General features: G+C 34.4%; 1 non-coding gene across 1 annotated transcript; it reads left to right on the top strand.

Moving 5' to 3' along the window:
* The first annotated feature begins 942 nt into the window (after positions 1-942).
* On the top strand, positions 943-1,047 carry LOC121496360. The gene has a single exon (XR_005989184.1). It is a non-coding gene; the product is annotated as a U6 spliceosomal RNA (small nuclear RNA).
* The last annotated feature ends 16,271 nt before the right edge of the window (positions 1,048-17,318 follow it).

Below are 17,318 nucleotides of genomic sequence, written 5' to 3'. Positions count from 1 at the left end.
AAATTTTAAAAAAAGAAAAAAGAAAACAATCCATTGTAATAATATATTATTAATGTATTGATACACTATATTAATAGAAACTATTACTTTAATATTTATATAAAAATATGTTGTAAATTTGCTTAGCAAGTGTTTATCCATAAAGACATGATCAACTCTATGCTAGGAAAACCAAATCTCTAACTCCAAAGCTGAGAATCAGATAGAAATGTAATTACTCCAATTCGATGATGTTTTGTTTGGGTAACGCCATTTCTCTAAGAAATTTTCTGTCTTCTCCCTCTAAAATACCAGTAACAGTATAAAGACACCTTACAAAACAGAGATTTCTACCTTCAAACAGTCTGGGGGTCATGCTCACCAAGCGTTTTCTTTCTTTTTTTTTTTTAATTATTATTATTTTTTATTGGAGTTCAATTTGCCAACATATAGCATAACACCCAGTGCTCATCCTATCAAGTGCCCCCCTCAATGCCCGTCACCCAGTCACCCCTACCCCCTGCCTATCTCCCTTTCCACCACCCCTTGTTCCTTTCCCAGAGTTAGGAGTCTCTCATGTTCTGTCTCCCTCTCTGATATTTCCCACTCATTTTTTCTCCTTTCCCCTTTATTCCCTTTCACTATTTTTTATATTCCCCAAATGAATGAGACCATATAATGTTTGTCCTTCTCCAATTGACTTATTTCACTCAGCATAATACTCTCTAGTTTCATCCACATCGAAGCAAATGGTGGGTATTTGTCGTTTCTAATGGCTGAGTAATATTCCATTGTATACATAGACCACATCTTCCTTATCCATTCATCTTTCGATGTATATCACCAAGTGTTTTCTGATCTTAAATTGACTTAAGGAGATTTCTTCATGAATTATTCTTTTCCCTTTTTTAATAATTTCTGCTAGAGGTGAGGAAACAGGGGAGGTAATACGAAATGCGTGGTTCATGCCCACTTTGACAGAATGAACTAAAATTGGCCCAATACAGAGAAAATTATCATAGAGCCTACATAAGGATGACACAGGTTTTTGAGGCATTCCATTTTGGTTCTTTAATTGAAAAAAGACATGAGAAATTCCCTGGGGCAATAAAAATGTTTTATATCTTGTTTTAAGCAGTGGGTTTCATGGTGAGTACAATTATTAAAACTCATTGAACTGAACAGTCAAGATCATTGTATTTTATTGAATATTAATTATAATTTGACTTTTTAAAATGAGTGCAGTGGGAAGACTGAATGATGATTTAAATCTGAGGTTTACAGGGTTGCTCCTTCATATATAACTAAGGTTGAACAATTAGAGCATTAACCGTAAGTTTCTTGTACTTTATGTAACAGATGAAACTGCATTGGAAAATCCCATTATTTGTAAAATAAATCACACAGATCCTGAGAAAATGGCCCAGAGAGAAAGGTGACTTTTAAATATAGTAACCAGAAGAAGAGTAATATTAAAGAAATAATATTCAAGAACATGCACTGATTGTTCACCATATGCTAGATACTGTATTAGTATTTCAAACTTCTTATTTAACTTAACGTTCATCATGTAACAACCAACTTGTGTGTATTCCTAGAGGCTGTTTGTAATCCTCTAAGGATAAAAGCACCTATCATGGTAAAAGGAAGATAGTCTCAATGGAAGAGATATAGTCAGCAGACTGTGAGAAGAGACAATATAGTCAAGAATTTGAGAGTCTGAGTTTGTATCATAATTTTTCCACTGATTGTGTGACATATAATGAAATGTGTTAACACTCTGAAGCCGAGTTTATCTGTAGAATAAGGGGGTAGGACACATCTTAGGGGTTACTTTACAGCAAAGGTGGTAGCCCTCTTTCTATTCTGTTGGCTTAGCAGACATTAGTATTTAATCACAGAATTCTTTCCAATTGAGTTCTTATGTAGCCACCAAGGGATTCTCATTGCAGTCAATATGAAACGTTGGTACTCACAGCTAATTGATGTGGAGTTAACTTGGAGAAGACAATATATCACCTGTTCAGGTTTAGATAATCTGGATTTCTTGGATGTAACACTCAAAAATTGCTACTTAAATTATTTTATATACCGATTCATTGAACAGATATTTGCTAAGTGTGCTAAGAATGTGAATTTCAATAAAAAAATAGTTCCTTTAAAAAAAAAAAGAATGTGCAAGTCTGTGTGGTAGGCACTTTCAAGGATGTAGAAATAAACTGGACAAACCCAAAGGAGTTCGAGATTAGAAAATGTGATTCTACCTCTACATCTATTCTACAAAATAAGGTAGACAGAGATAACTGTAGTAAAGGATGTTTAGAAATGAGATTGTGTGAGTACATGTCTGTGTGTGTGTGTGTGTGTGTTAAGGGAGGGGCAAACAAGTTCATAGGAGACCGTGATTTGGGTACATTTTGTTCCTTAAGTCATCAAAAATCATAAACTTCAATCACAAGGTTGTTGTAAAATCTTAAGGTGGGTCTAATAGATTCTGGTATATCAACTCCAGCTACACTTCTAGGCTACATGGTATCAACCTGTGCTGAGTCTTGTCTTATACAGCAAATACCCTTTTCAGCCTCTTTCTACTTCACCTACAGACATCTGCATGTCAAAGGTAAGATTTGTGATACCAGTTGAATGGAGTAACTCAAGCCTATTCTAGACAGATATGCAATCACACGTGTACAGAAAAAAAAATGAAACAAACAAAACTAATCTATCCCTAAATACCAGGGAATTTGGCCAATAAGAGAAAACTGAATTGAAATTCCTAATAGAAAAGTATTGGTAAAATTTCACATCATATTTTTCTACAGAGGCTTGGGAAGAAGCCTTCCATTCTCCAGGAGATAACTGAATATTCTATTTTTCTGAATTTAAAATTAAGAATTTTAATTGAATTTATGAACATTATGTTTCTTGGTTATTGGAAATTAACATTTCCAATTAATATTTCCCATATTCCTTATAATATTATAAGGTATAGCCATTTTTCATTTTTAGATTTATTTAAATAGCATTTTAAAAACCTCAATTGATTCATTGTTTGTTTGTTTTAACCAAAATCCAGTCCTAAGAGACCATAGAAAAACCAAAGGTACAATGGAGTGGCTAATTCTGTAAATCCTATAATCTTTTAATTTCTCTAATATTATGAAGCTGTAACTTTCAAAATGTTATCAACTCCTGTAAATTCCAAAGGGATAAAATTCTTGCTAATCCATAAGCAGAATATAAGAATCATCAATGTTTTTGATATAAAATCTCATTTTGAGAGAGGTAGTTTATAAGAAGTGATCTCTTGTAGAAGTCTCTCAGTCCCTTCTGGGGATGAAGGTAAAGATAAAGATGAAGTGCCAACATTACCCTCCAGTTCTAAAAGTACATACTAGCTACTGAGTTCATAAAGGCTGATTCCTTCTTACCCCTGAGATGGGGGATACTATTTTTCAGTTGCTATTGATTATTGCTTGCTTATTCACCTTGGATTATTGGGTCATTAATAGGACTTTTAGGACTTTTGCATGTGTCTGTGTGCATGGTATGGGGAGTAGGTTGTGGATAAATGAGCACTTGTAGAGGAAAATGAGGACAAGGAGGAAGGGAGTTTGGTGGGAGTGGGATCCAACAGAGATACTTGTAGTCCATACTCAAGGAAGTAGTATAGGAAAATTTCCCTATTTGGGAAATTGCTGAGAGAACTGAGGTAAGGGTCACTGTAGGAGGCCTCAGGAACCTCTTGGAGCCAGACATAGACTGCCCTCATGAATCATGCAGATTTAGTGTTCCAAAGAAGAGCCAAACATTGGATCTTTGTTATCCAGGCATCCAAGAACTGGTATGACAACGGCACAGTGTCCCATGCTTAAAAGGACCCCATATAAAAATCTGTGAACAAGGAAACCTACGTTTTCATTTCTACCTGGGCTTCACAAATTATGCAACCAATACTGAGCAGGGGCAATGCTGGAACCCTACTGTCAATCTTTAGGCCACTTCACCCTCTCTACTGCTGTCCCCATGAAAACTATAGGACCAAAGGTAAAACCAGGCAGCTGCTGGGTAGGAAAGAAACAACTGAATTATACTTGGGGAAAAACATGAAGACTTGACATGGGGAAATGAAGTCTTTGTAGCCTGATACCACAGCCTATAACTGTATATATAAACATACTATAGTTTCTATAAAAGATAAAGAGAAAATTATGTCTATGAAGAAGGATTTTTGTATAACATACACAAACTTTAATTATTTCATCTTCATTGGCCTCTACAACAGAAACGTAAAGCAAGGTGTGAAAGGGTAGAAAAGATCAAAACAATTCCATGTGTGGGTAGAACTGATGTCAGCTACTAAAGAGATATTTAACTATATATTAAGCAGCTTTTCAAGCTTATGTAGCTCCCAATGGGAAATTTTTACTTTGGGGGAAATCAACCATTGAAATTGATCAATGGGGAAGACCATGAATTGTAAGAAGGATGGCAAAGGCTTTTGCAAGTCATTCTTTGTGGATAAAACAGGTAGATCTCATATTGAGGCATTTATGAGGGCACACTGGTCTTACCTCTTCACCTGCCTTGATTGGTTTCACCCTTCAACTTTTTCTCTTTTTCTCTTAAGCAACATAATAAAAACAGATTAATTTGATTATTATTATTATTTTTAAAGACTTTATTTATTCATGAGAGACAGAGAGAGAGAGAGAGGCAGAGACACACCAAGAGGGAGAAGCAGGCTCCATGCAGGGAGCCCGACGTGGGACTCCATCCCTGGTCTCCAGGATCAGGCCCTGGGCTGAAGGAGGCACTAAACCGCTGAGCCACCTGGGCTGCCCTAATTTGATTATTATATAAGACAAGATTTCCTTTTATATGTGTATTTGTACAGGGATAAGGGAGAGAAATCACACCGGTAAGGGCAGTTTATCATACCTCTTTACCTCTCTCCTTTATTTAAAAAAAAAAATAATAATAGATTGAATGACTTCAGAAAAGCTACTGAGTTTGGCAGACATTTAGCCATTGCAACAGGGACTCCACACTGGAAAAGTTCTCCCACCAGGAAGACTGAGCAGTGCTTCTTGCCACAGACAAGTTCAAGTTGTCTTTTCCACTAAGAAAGCTAAATTAGGAGTTAATAGGTTACCAGTTTAGCTTTTCATGCTGCAAATAAAAGATGAAAGAGCCCTAACTCACAGGAAATATAAAAAAGAAAGAAGAAAGAAAGAAGAAAGAAAGAAAGAAAAAAGAAAGAAAGAAAGAAAGAAAGAAAGAAAGAAAGAAAGAAAGAAAGAAAGACCTAAGTGGAAAGCCGAGTGGCTAAATGATTGCATTTGCATTTTATTTTGTTGGTCATGCCAATAAGACTTGATATTTTGATCATTCTAAATTAAAGATGTCTTTGTGAAAGTTTCTCAAAATGATCAAAATGGAACAGGTCATTTGCTCTAGGTAATTCTGGTAGAGTAGATGGAATTTGGGAAGTCACCTGTGAAAATTGGGTTTGTATTCACAAGAGGGTCTGAAGGTATGAAACATTTTCATATATAAACATAGATCTGCAAATCTCTTTTCAAATGATAGGTTACCCTCTAGGAATATCAACCATCTTTGTGGTTCAATTTTGACACCCTTCTGGGTGCAGTTCAAAATGATTTCTTCTACAGATACATAGAAATAGCTCCTTTTTTACCGTTTTTCTTTGGGGATTTGGTATCTGTAATCTCTTCCATTTCCTTCAATATACTACTAACATATACACAAATATCTATTTTCTATATTAAACAATAAATACATCTATCATAAAAATCGTCTTACTCCCTTTTATATTCCTCCTATTATTTGCTGTACTGCCTTGAAGTTGGTAGATGAATCAATTCATGTTTGTTAAATGGATGAAAATAACACAGGCCTAACATTTATTGATAAGATTACACTTCTAGGAACCAGAAAATAGTAAGGACAAAAAATAGTCATAGTTCCTAATCTATGCAAGTCACTATTTTCTTAATTTACATAATCCTCATATAATTTAATGAGATGTCATTATTAATATTTCAATATTTTAGATAAGAAGAGTGAGATACAGAGATTAAGTAATTCAAGTTTATAGAGCAGCAGAGCAAGGATTTGAACCAATGCAGTCTTTAGTCTGTGCTTTCAATTATTATGCTATCTATAGCTCTTCTAACAAATTATATTTATTGTGTCTGTTTTAAGTGCTCCACATGCACTAATTCATTTCTAACATGATTCTGTTTAAAGAAGCTGGCTGTGGGATCCCTGGGTGGCGCAGCGGTTTGGCGCCTGCCTTTGGCCCGGGGCGCGATCCCGGAGACCCGGAATCGAATCCCACGTCGGGCTCCCGGTGCATGGAGCCTGCTTCTCCCTCTGCCTGTGTCTCTGCCTCTCTCTCTCTCTCTGTGACTATCATAAATAAAATAAAAAATAAAAAAAATAAAGAAGCTTGCTGTATGCCAGGATGGGATATATTAGCACTTTAACTGGCCTTTTATAATACCAAACATAGGCTGAGAATTTTATACTTTTGTGGTTTTATTCTAATGTAGTAGTTATCAAAACATGCATTGAGACCCCTTAGGGGTTCCTGATTTCCTTTTAGATTTTTTTGTGAAAGCAAAGCTTTTCTTGACACCAAAGTGTTTTGTACTTTTTTGGTTTTTTTTCACATGTTCTAAAAAACATTCTTTTTAAACATTTGTTTTCATTGTGGAAGAGATAAGAATCTCTAAGTGTAAAAGCTATAGTAAATAATATAAAATTAAAAAGAAAGTCATGGATCAGCTCCTTAAATTCAACACTTTTAAGCAGAAGGGATTTTGAGGTACTTGTATCCCATAGGACTTGCTCTATTAACTAGTGAACCATATTAAATTCATTATTAGATAAAGATCTAACAAGCAATGATTATTTTACAAATTTTAGGAATGATTCTTTACAGTCTAACTTTCTCTAATGTAATATGATACTCTTAAGTGTGTGTGTGTATATATACACATATATATATGTGTGTGTGTACATACATATATATATGTATTATTTTTAACCATTCCTGAGTTACCTATTGCTCTAATCTACACCTAAAGTTTATTAATGTAATGCTAAAACAAACACTAGTTGTTCCTGATTCTATAAACAGAAAAAAACATAACCTTGTATATTGCTGTTAACATTACAGTCCCATGTAATTCCCTAATGAACTTCTAGTGAAAAATACCATGAATGAAAATGTTCTGCTAAATAATAGATCACTTCGTAAGACTTTCTGTACATTTTTATGCTTAATTCCTAGGCTATGTAAGTTTCATGTGGTTTGCAGTTACCTGTTTAAATTAAAGCTTAGGGCCATTGAAATAACTATTATGTATTTTCAGATGTTCATAAGGAAAGACATCATCATATTCCAGTGAAATCAGTATATTATATTACTGTAGTACAACTAGTTCCAAATTAGGGCTTTATTATTATTATTATTATTATTATTATTATTATCACCTTAACATGAATTTGTGTCCTTCAAATATGGAATTAACATAAAAAATAAACATCTGGCTTCATGGCAGATATCCACCATTACATTAAAGGAAGGTACTGTTATGATATTTACTAAATTCAAAGCACACTCTTCTCAGTGAAACATCATTAGAATTTTTGGTATTGGTCAGAGTAAATAAAAACGAAACTTTTCCATGTACTGTATGAGCATTATCTTCCCTTAAATTTGATATCTCTTCTGTTGTACTTCTGTAATAATCATTTGGCAGACCTGTCAAAACTGCCAGTTGTGGAATAGAAAAAGTATGGTGGGAAGACTCTTCAAGATGACCTCCAATGACCTTTCACCCATATGCACATGCTTTTGTAAGTTCCCTGCCCTGGAGTGTGGATGATTGCAGTGACTTGCTTCTAATCAACAAAACAAATCAGGGGGGATCGAGTGTCACATCTATGATTAGTTGCATAAGACTGTAACTTCCATCTTGTCAGAAGGGTGTCTCTGTTGGCTACTCAACTTGTACAATTTATCAAAGCAAGAATGTGTGGAGAAGCCCATGTGATAACTAATGGAGGGTAGCCTCTGGGTTGCAACCTTCTAGGAAATGAGGCCCTCAATCCAACAATACTCATGAAACTGAGTCTGCCAACAACCTTAAGCATTTGAAAGCAAATTCTTCCCCAGTTGAGTATTCAGACAAAAACCCAATCATGTTTGATACCTTGAGTACCACTTTCATATGAGATCTTGAAGCAAAGAGCCCAGATGGGCTGTGCCCAGAATACTGACCCACAAAAACTGTGACATGATAAATGTAGGTTATTTAAGCCACCAAGTTTGTGGTGATATTATTTTGCAGCAACAGAAAATCAATAGAGTGACTCAGATACCAGGTCTCTTTAAAAGTGTCTTTTAAATTATGGTTCTGATTTCAGGAGGTACTGTTATTCATTGAAGATAAGTAAGGAAATTTTAAATGAAAATATAAAAATGTGTCTAATAAACCTAGAAAATAAGTGATACTGAAGATTATAAAAATATGAAATTGAGTTGTATACTGTACAATCAGTAGAATATTGGCTCTTGTGAGACATTTTGGTACTTAGCTAATGCTGAAGAAAAAATATGACCATGGGCAATGAACCTGCTTACACCAGTCTTTGATCAATCTACTTCTTTTTAAATTTATTTTCATTAATATTTTTCATACATTTAAACTTATTAATTGACAAATAATATATATTAATCCATGGTATCTCTATGACTAAATAGAATTGTCTTTTAATAGGAAAATTTGGCACATTATATCTTCAGGCTCACTTTCTTCAATTTCTTTACTCTGATTTTTATTTTGCTACATTAATTTTTTTTCTGAGGACAATCTTGATGTTAGGATGATTCTATTTCTCTGAGAACTGTAAATTTTAATACTAACTTAGAAGCACTATATGTTGTCTTTTAAATTCCATGCCCATGTATACAGAATATTTCATCCTGTCCTTTTTAAAATTCACAACTTTAACCCACACATGAAGGACAAAAAAAGACCATGCCTGTGAAAATTGCACTAATGTTTTCAGCAACTTAAGTCAATGATCAAATAAAAATAAAATAATTGAGATAATATATTTTACATATTAAACCTGGACTCCTATAGAGCTGATCTTTAGTTGTATCTTTTCAAAAAGCTATAAAGTGAAGTTCTCCAGGATTACTTTTAAAGAAAGAAATTAAATTGTCCATGCAACACCATTACATATGCAAGAAAAAATATTCACAGATGCATGATAAACATTTCAATTGGATTACACTTTTATAGCTGGAACTGAAATATAATTTTAAGCCACAAGCATTCAGGCATGTTTCATCAATTTTCTGTTTCTTTGCCCATATGAAATGTGTGATAAATGATATAAATATATGCATAGTTTGTATATGAGTTACACTTTTGAGGTTAAAAACAAAAAAAAAAATAGCCAAATAAAATGGCAACAAAAATGAGTGAGTGCTTATCTGTATTTTAACAAAGACTGTAGATTAATGATATGTTTTAAACTAAGAGAATACTCATTATAACTACATATTTGATCCCTGCTCAGAAGGATGATACTGTTTTGAATTAGAAAAAAAATTAACAAGACTCGCTGAAAATGAACTATCAAGTAACCATAGTTCTACAATGACTTCAGAGAACATTGCACCCTAACATCAGTGATTCATCTTTCTAAGACTCTGGAAACAAACTATGTGGAAAGTCTGTTAACTGGAGTACCACCCTGAAAACTGGAAAAGGAAGATGCTTATCTTCAGACACCAACTCTGATAAGGAAAATATAATCATTAAAAGTTCATGCATAGGAATGCTAAGCTAGTTTTATTGCCTCTCTGGGATACTGGGATAAAACATTGAGTAGATTTGTCTATCATTCCTAAACAAAGGCTTAGAAGAGTAGCTGGAAATAATTAAGGAGGCATTAATAGGTGAATGTCAAAAGGCCTTGGAATCATTCAATATACACTGAGTGCTTTGAAAATATAAAGTTTTGAGAAGTAAAAGGAAAAGATGTTCTGGGGTGATTGCTGTGGTGACTAGTGTGATATTGGTGGGGTTGCTGGAGGTGAAGGCAGATGGTGGACAGAGATGGTGTTTTTCCATTGAGTATGTGGAAAGCGCACAAATGTGTGCAGTAGATACATACTGAATATTCAGTAGTCTTTTGTAAATGTTATTACTAGTTGGATTCTTTATAAAGAATAAGTGCAACTGAGCAGAATAAAATGCTCTCAAATATCAATTTTCCACACTCATGAATAACCTAGCTGTTTAGGCCATGAATCATTAACATGGCACAAACAAATCACAAGGATAAAGTACCCTGTGTGCAAGACATACATTTGGCTAGAAATAAGTCACCTTGCAAACCCAAAACTGCATAAACATAATGCTTAGAGAGATATCTATACACATAACATTGAGAAATATAGATGAATTTGTGTCTCAACAAATTTAGCCCAAAAGCTTAGATGTTTGTATTTTCAGAGCACTTTTAAAAATAAACAAAAATAAACTCTATTATTTCTTATTTTAAAGACTTTAGTTATTCCACTGTGTGTGTGTGCATGTGTGTAAAATAAGATAAAATATTAGAAAACCCCACAAAGATTTGGAATAATAGCTAAAGCAGCTCACATAATTTGATGATGTATATATAATCACAATGTTTGAGAAGTGAGTTCTTCCTAATATAATCTCTATAGAAAAAGCAACTCCAAGTTTTTCTCCCCTTTGTGGGTATATGGGTAAGTAAGTGTTTGTAGCAATGTGTTTTATTCATTGTGCATCTCTGGAGAAAATCAGGTCACCTTCAATGATCTTATCAGTCAAAGAAAATAGGACTGCTTCACAGAGCTATTAAGATGGAAGAGAATTAGAATGTATAAAAAGCTTTCAGATGCCAGGATCAAAGGGAAAAAGGTCACAGACTAGGCAGAGATTGTTGCCTTTGCTGAAATTCATGGTTTTGATTAACATGAAGTTGTAAATGGCTATAACATTGTAAGCAGTCATAATATAATAGAGTAAGAAAGAAAGGCCAAGGACATAGAAATGTAGAGAAAAGAGTCAAAAGAATAATTCTAACAGTGAAGAAAAATAAACAACTAGAATAGAATTATAATAACATGCTTTTGGGTAATTTGTTTATGATTCACAAAATGCTTTAGCATGTACCAGGGAATTTAACCCTCACAAGTGAAGTAGGTATTGTTATCCATACTTCAGAGAGATGAAGACCAAGGTTAAGATGGTAAACATTTGTGCAAGTTCAAAGAACTATTGGCAGCAGAGCTACTGTTCTCTTCCAAGCCTTTACAACAATCAATAGAACATTGAAGGAACATTGTAGGATCACCAAAAATATTTGTTAAATAAATAAGCTTGTCCTTAAGCCTATTTTTCTAATTCCAAATATTATGTTCTTTCCAGTTAGCTGACTCCCTCAATAAGTAATAAATCTATGCAAAACCATTTCCACTCTGTTAAAAACACTGCTGAGAGAGAAGAAAATAAAATATTTAGTAAATGTCTATTTTTAAAATAGAATTAGCTAGAGTACTATGTTAGGTGACAATGTCCCATGAGGATGGAAAAAAATGACTCATTTATTTTGGTTGTGACTAATAAGAATATCATAATACTATCACTCAACAGATTATGTCTTAATGACATGTAAAATAACTAGTTAAGCACTTTCTATGTGTTAACACAGAGAAATTGAAAGGTAGGTATTATGAATACCCATATTTACTTCTCCTAGATTCACTAATTATTGTCGTGCTCTGTGTCCTTTCCCTTTTTTTTCTTTTTTTTTTTTTCCTGAGTCATCTAAAGGCAGTTGGAGAACCAACATTTTTTCTTAAGATGAACAATGCTGGAAAATATTATACCAATACTTTTTTGAATCAACTTTCCATGGATAAGGAGAGAGGATTAGCTAGCATTTTTGCCTCCTTTATAACAAATTGGTAGAGTATGGGGCTGGTGGCTGCAGGTAACATAGAAATTCTCCCTCCCTTTCAGGTTCTTATCACAGAAACACTTGGGGCAGGAGCTATGAGAGAACTTTGTACCCAGTCACAGGCTCCTTCTTTCTTTGAACCTCAGCATAAGCTCATAAAAAATTACTGTGGTATAATCATTATTATACAGGCAAGGGAAAGGAACAACAGCCACTGTAGGAAAGGCAAGAAACCCCATTCATATTCTTTGCACTTATATCTCCTACGGAAAGAAAGCTTCAAACTGCAGAGACAAGTGTCTTCAGGAAGTGGTGAAAACACATTATAGCTGGAGATAGAAAATATAAACAAAACAAATCAAAACCTATACATCTTACCCAGAGTTACAGCTGGGAAGAGGGCAAGAAGACTGAGGCAGCCACCTTCCTGAAACCCAGGAACAAAATGTTTGCCTAAATTGAACCTTAGTAAAACAAGAATGCCCCTCCATCACTGTACCCTGAGGTTGAACAAGGGTGAGAGACATCTAATAGTAGAATACAACTTGAGGAGTTTCAAAAATGGGTAAAGATTTTGTTTGAGGTGGAGTACAAAGAGAAGACCCCAAAGAAGGAGAGGAGAATAGACACTGAGAATAAATTTCTAGCAAACCAATTCTCATCCTAAACATCACTGTCCCCAAAGAAGTTGAAACCAGTGGTACACTGAGGATATTCACAGCAAATATAAATCCGGTACCTCTCTCTTGGCTAGATTCACTCAAACTCCCACACTAGAGGTAAAAACATGCCTACTCCCAAGAACAGAAACTATTTAGTTTCTACTATTCTGTCCAAGATGTGCAGCTTTCAGCAAAAAAAAAATTATAAAATATGTGAGAAAACAAAGAAAAAAATACTACCAATGGACAAAGCAATCAACAGAACCAGAATGAGATATAACACAGGTACTGGAATGATCACATAGAAAATTTAAAATAACTATGATTAAATGCATTAAAGCTCCAATGGAAAACACAGATAATAGGTAACATCGGTAGGATAATTTAAACAAAAATCAATTGGATAAGTTAGAAATGAAAAAAGTGATAAAGAAAGCCTTCAAAAGTCTCATCAGCAGACTTGGCACATTTGAGCAAAGCATCAGTGAAACTGAAGTTGAGTTAATAAGAGTGCCCAAACTAAATCATAAAGAAAGAATAGCAGAGCCTCCAAGGGCTTTAGATAATATGAAACTATGTCAAATGTAATTAGAATCTCACAAGCAGAAAATAAGACCAAGGTAGAAGAAATATTAATCAGGATTAAAAATATTTAAGGAAATTATATTCAAACAGAAAAAAATCAAGGCAGACAGGAAATCTTAAAGACAACACAAAGAAATAGCACATACATCAGAAAAACAAATACAAAAATTGTAGTTACCTTCAGAAATCAAGAAGGTCAGAAAAAAATGGAGGATATCTTTAAAAGGCTGAACAAAAACATCCGTCTACCCACAATTCTATACCCAGTGAAAGTATCTTTCAGAAATGAAGGGAAAATAAAGATTTTCTTTAGACAAACAGAAACTCTTAGACTATGTTGTTAACAGATCTGCACTAAAAGAAATATTAAAGGAAGCTCTTCAGGTGGAAGGAAATGTGATGCTAGACAAAATCTTGAATGAATATTTGAAACAAGGAAAGTAAGTGTGCTGGAAATGGTAACAATGTGATTTATTGATGTAACAAAAAATTGCAGAATATTACATTTCATCTCTAAATGCCTCAGAATTTGTTTCCTAATAAAGGGCTATTATCCTTCAATAATCGTGATAATATTATCACAATTGATACAATTAACATAGATACAGCATTTCATTCTAGTCTATATTAAATTTATCCAGCTGGCCAAAAATATATACTCTTTATTTCTGATTATGTTATTCATGATCACATCAAAACTGCATTTTCAATACAATTTCTTTAGTTTCTTTTAATCTGGAACACTTCTATATTTTCTACTTTACCATATCAAGATTTCTGAAGGGCCTTCGCAATGGAGTTTCTCAATCTGAAGTCTATGGTGGTTTTCTCAAAATCAGATTTAGGCTAAATATTCTTGGCAAGAAAATGGCATAGATGATGTTCTATACATCTTATTCTATTAAGAAGCATACTATTTCAGTTGGTCCCTTTACTAGTGATGCTTTTTGATCACATGGTTAGAGTGGAATGTGCATGTCTTGCCAATGTGGAAGTCTCTTTCTTATTTTTTAAGATTTTATTTATTTATTCATGACAGACACAGAGACAGAGAGGCAGAGACATAGGCAGAGGGAGAAGCAGGCTCCATGCAGGGAGCCTGATGTGGGACTCAATCCTGGGACTTCAGGATCACACCCTGAGCCGAAGGCAGTGACTCAACCGCTGAGCCACCCAGGTATCTCTGGAAGTCTCTTTCTCTGTAATGCAGACAATCTGTGGTGTGATAATTTGAGCCATGTGTAGTGTATTTTATTCCCCCAACAAATTACAAACATCTTTACTTCCATCAAAGCTAACCTCTATAAATTGGCTTCTATATGCAGTTTCTATTTTCTTACCTGCCATTCATTAAATTCTACTTTACTATTAATTTCTTAAATAAACATATATAGTTCAATTAAGGTTACAAGTGACATGCTCATCATAGAATCTATAGGTATTTCTATAGTACTCAAGTACTTCAAGTAGTCTTCATGTACTTGACTCATCAATTGTCATAGGCTGTTTCCTCACCAAAAAAATGCTCTGTGATACAACACTCTAGCTTGCTTTATATCTTTGTTGTTTCAACTTTATCACTTTTACCTGCTAAATATTCTCCATCAGCCATTCTCTTCAACTAACCAGCTTGAGTCAGGTTGCCTCACATTTGGTCATGGTGCCCCTTTTTTCGTCTCTGCCTGCTATATTTTATTCATACCCATGACATAATGATTCCCAAATTCACCATGGCTCTAACTCAGCCTTATTCTTTTTGTTCCATGGGTAGCCATTTTTGTGGTCCATACTTCTATAGGAATAAAAAGCTTATGTGGAATAAGGAATTCATGACCAAACTCCAGATCTGGTTATCTTTCTTATGCAGAAAATGGTACCATCACTGAACTGAATACTTCATCAGATACCTGGGAAGTCTACCTTCCTCTTACCTCTCTATAAAATGTTAAGTCCAATTTTTAACCCTTGGATTAGGTCCTCAATCTTTTCAAATACTTCTATTGTCACAGTCAGATTCCTAAACCAAACCACTGATTTTTTTTTTTTCTTGCCATGATTACTATGATTGCCTTTTAACTCTCATTCTTTCTATACAGTCACCATTGAGTGGCCAATGCAGTCTCTTCAATATATAAATCTGATCATGTCTTTGTTGTTTCTCTCCCCATCTACCTCCCTCTTCCACCTGGAAATCACTTAATGACTAGATTATTTTTAGACAAAGGGAAAAATGCTTAATAATTTGCAAAAGGTCCTACAAAGTCCTGTATGACTTGGTCCCTACCTCTCCCTATTGTCTTATCTGATGTTCTCCCTATTATTATCTGTACTACCCTTCTGTTGGCCTTGAGCTACCTCTGTTTCCTTCCATCTACTTTCTTTGTTGTTTATTTTTGCCTGTGTCATAAATGCCTTTTCTCCACTTTATCTAATTAATGGTCAATTATTATTCAGATTTCATAAAGTTAATTCCTCAAAGTAGTTTCATTGAATTCCCCAAAAGAAGTGAGCTTTTCCTATTATAAACTCTTAAAGACAGGAGTCTACATGCACTAATCACAGGTGTGTGTGTGTGTGTGTGTGTGTGTGTGTGTGTGAGTGAGTGTATAAGGATAAAATTACTGGCCTAAAAGCTCTGTAAGGATTGATCCTATGTCAGTTTTACCTATAGCATAGTTCTTGGTATCTTAATTTAATTTTATTTGAGTTTCTCCTGTGTGTCCCTCACTGAGTTAGGCACAAGGATTCAGAAGTGAGCAGTAGGAGATATGTGACTAACAGTTGTTGAATGGATGACCAAGTTTTTATGACATGACTGTGGACCCCAAAGTCCGCACAAACAGTTACTAATTGTACTTCCTACCATAATTACAATCTGTAATATATATATATATATATATATATATATATATATATATATAAAAGGATTCAGTGATTGTCATTACCATCATTCAATCTACAGAGTTCCATTTATGACAGGAAACCTGACGAGAATGTTTGTGATAGGAAACTTGGAAATTCCATGTGATGCAACTAAATAATTTCAATTCGGGACAGAGTCCACTCTAATGCATTAAAAAAGATTCAATATGAAAGCATATACTACATAAATACATACATTGTGTATTTAAAGAAATAATTCTTCTCATTGTCTCTCAGAGGGCATTCTATAGGCTCCCATGCCAATTAAAAGGCATTTAGTAAATTGGGTGCCTCTGAAGAGATGTACAAATTTGTTAGCGTTACCTCTGGCTGTAGCTAAATGAACAGGAAATTCTTAGGGGAAAAAAATAAAGCCTTTGTAAAAGTGAATGTGTTGTGTGGGTACTAAAGAAATGCCTCAAGTGATATTTTCAGAAAAGACCCATTTTATAAAGGGCTATATAAAATTAAGTAAATGCTTAGAATCTCTGGAGAGAGACACTATGGAGATATTTGAATGAGCACAAAGGTAAGTAGCAGTGGAGGTAGTATTTCCTATTACTGGTGGTGTCTCCAGTGTATTTTACAAGTCCTTTATGAGACAGAAATACCCTGCATCAAAAAAATCAGAGAATATCAAAGATAGAAAGGAATTAAGGATTCATAAATCCAATCCCATCAGTTTACAAATAAAGAAACTGAAGTTTAGAGAAGAAACATGACTTTTCTGGTGTCAGAGAGAAAGTAGAAGCATATTTTAGATTGGAATACTGGTATAGTCCATTATTCTAGGTTCCTTATACACACACACACACACACACACACATACACACACACACACAATTAGGAAAAGAGAACTTCCAGAGACTGTTTTGTTTTTTTTTTTTTTTTTTTTTTTTTTTTATTAACTTTTATTGGTGTTTAATTTACCAACATACAGAAAAACACCCAGTGCTCATCCCGTCAAGTGTCCACCTCAGTGCCCGTCACCCATTCCCCTCCAACACCCGCCCTCCTCCCCTTCCACCACCCCTAGTTCGTTTCCCCGAGTTAGGAGTCTTTATGTTCTGTCTCCCTTCCTGATATTTCCCAACATTTCTTTTCCCTTCCTTTATATTCCCTTTCACT

This window comes from Vulpes lagopus, chromosome 7, assembly GCF_018345385.1.
Source record: "Vulpes lagopus strain Blue_001 chromosome 7, ASM1834538v1, whole genome shotgun sequence".
In the NCBI taxonomy this organism is placed as follows: Eukaryota; Metazoa; Chordata; class Mammalia; order Carnivora; family Canidae; genus Vulpes; species Vulpes lagopus.
The sequence above is the reverse complement of the archived record's forward strand: the minus strand, read 5'-3'. Positions and strand labels throughout refer to the sequence as shown.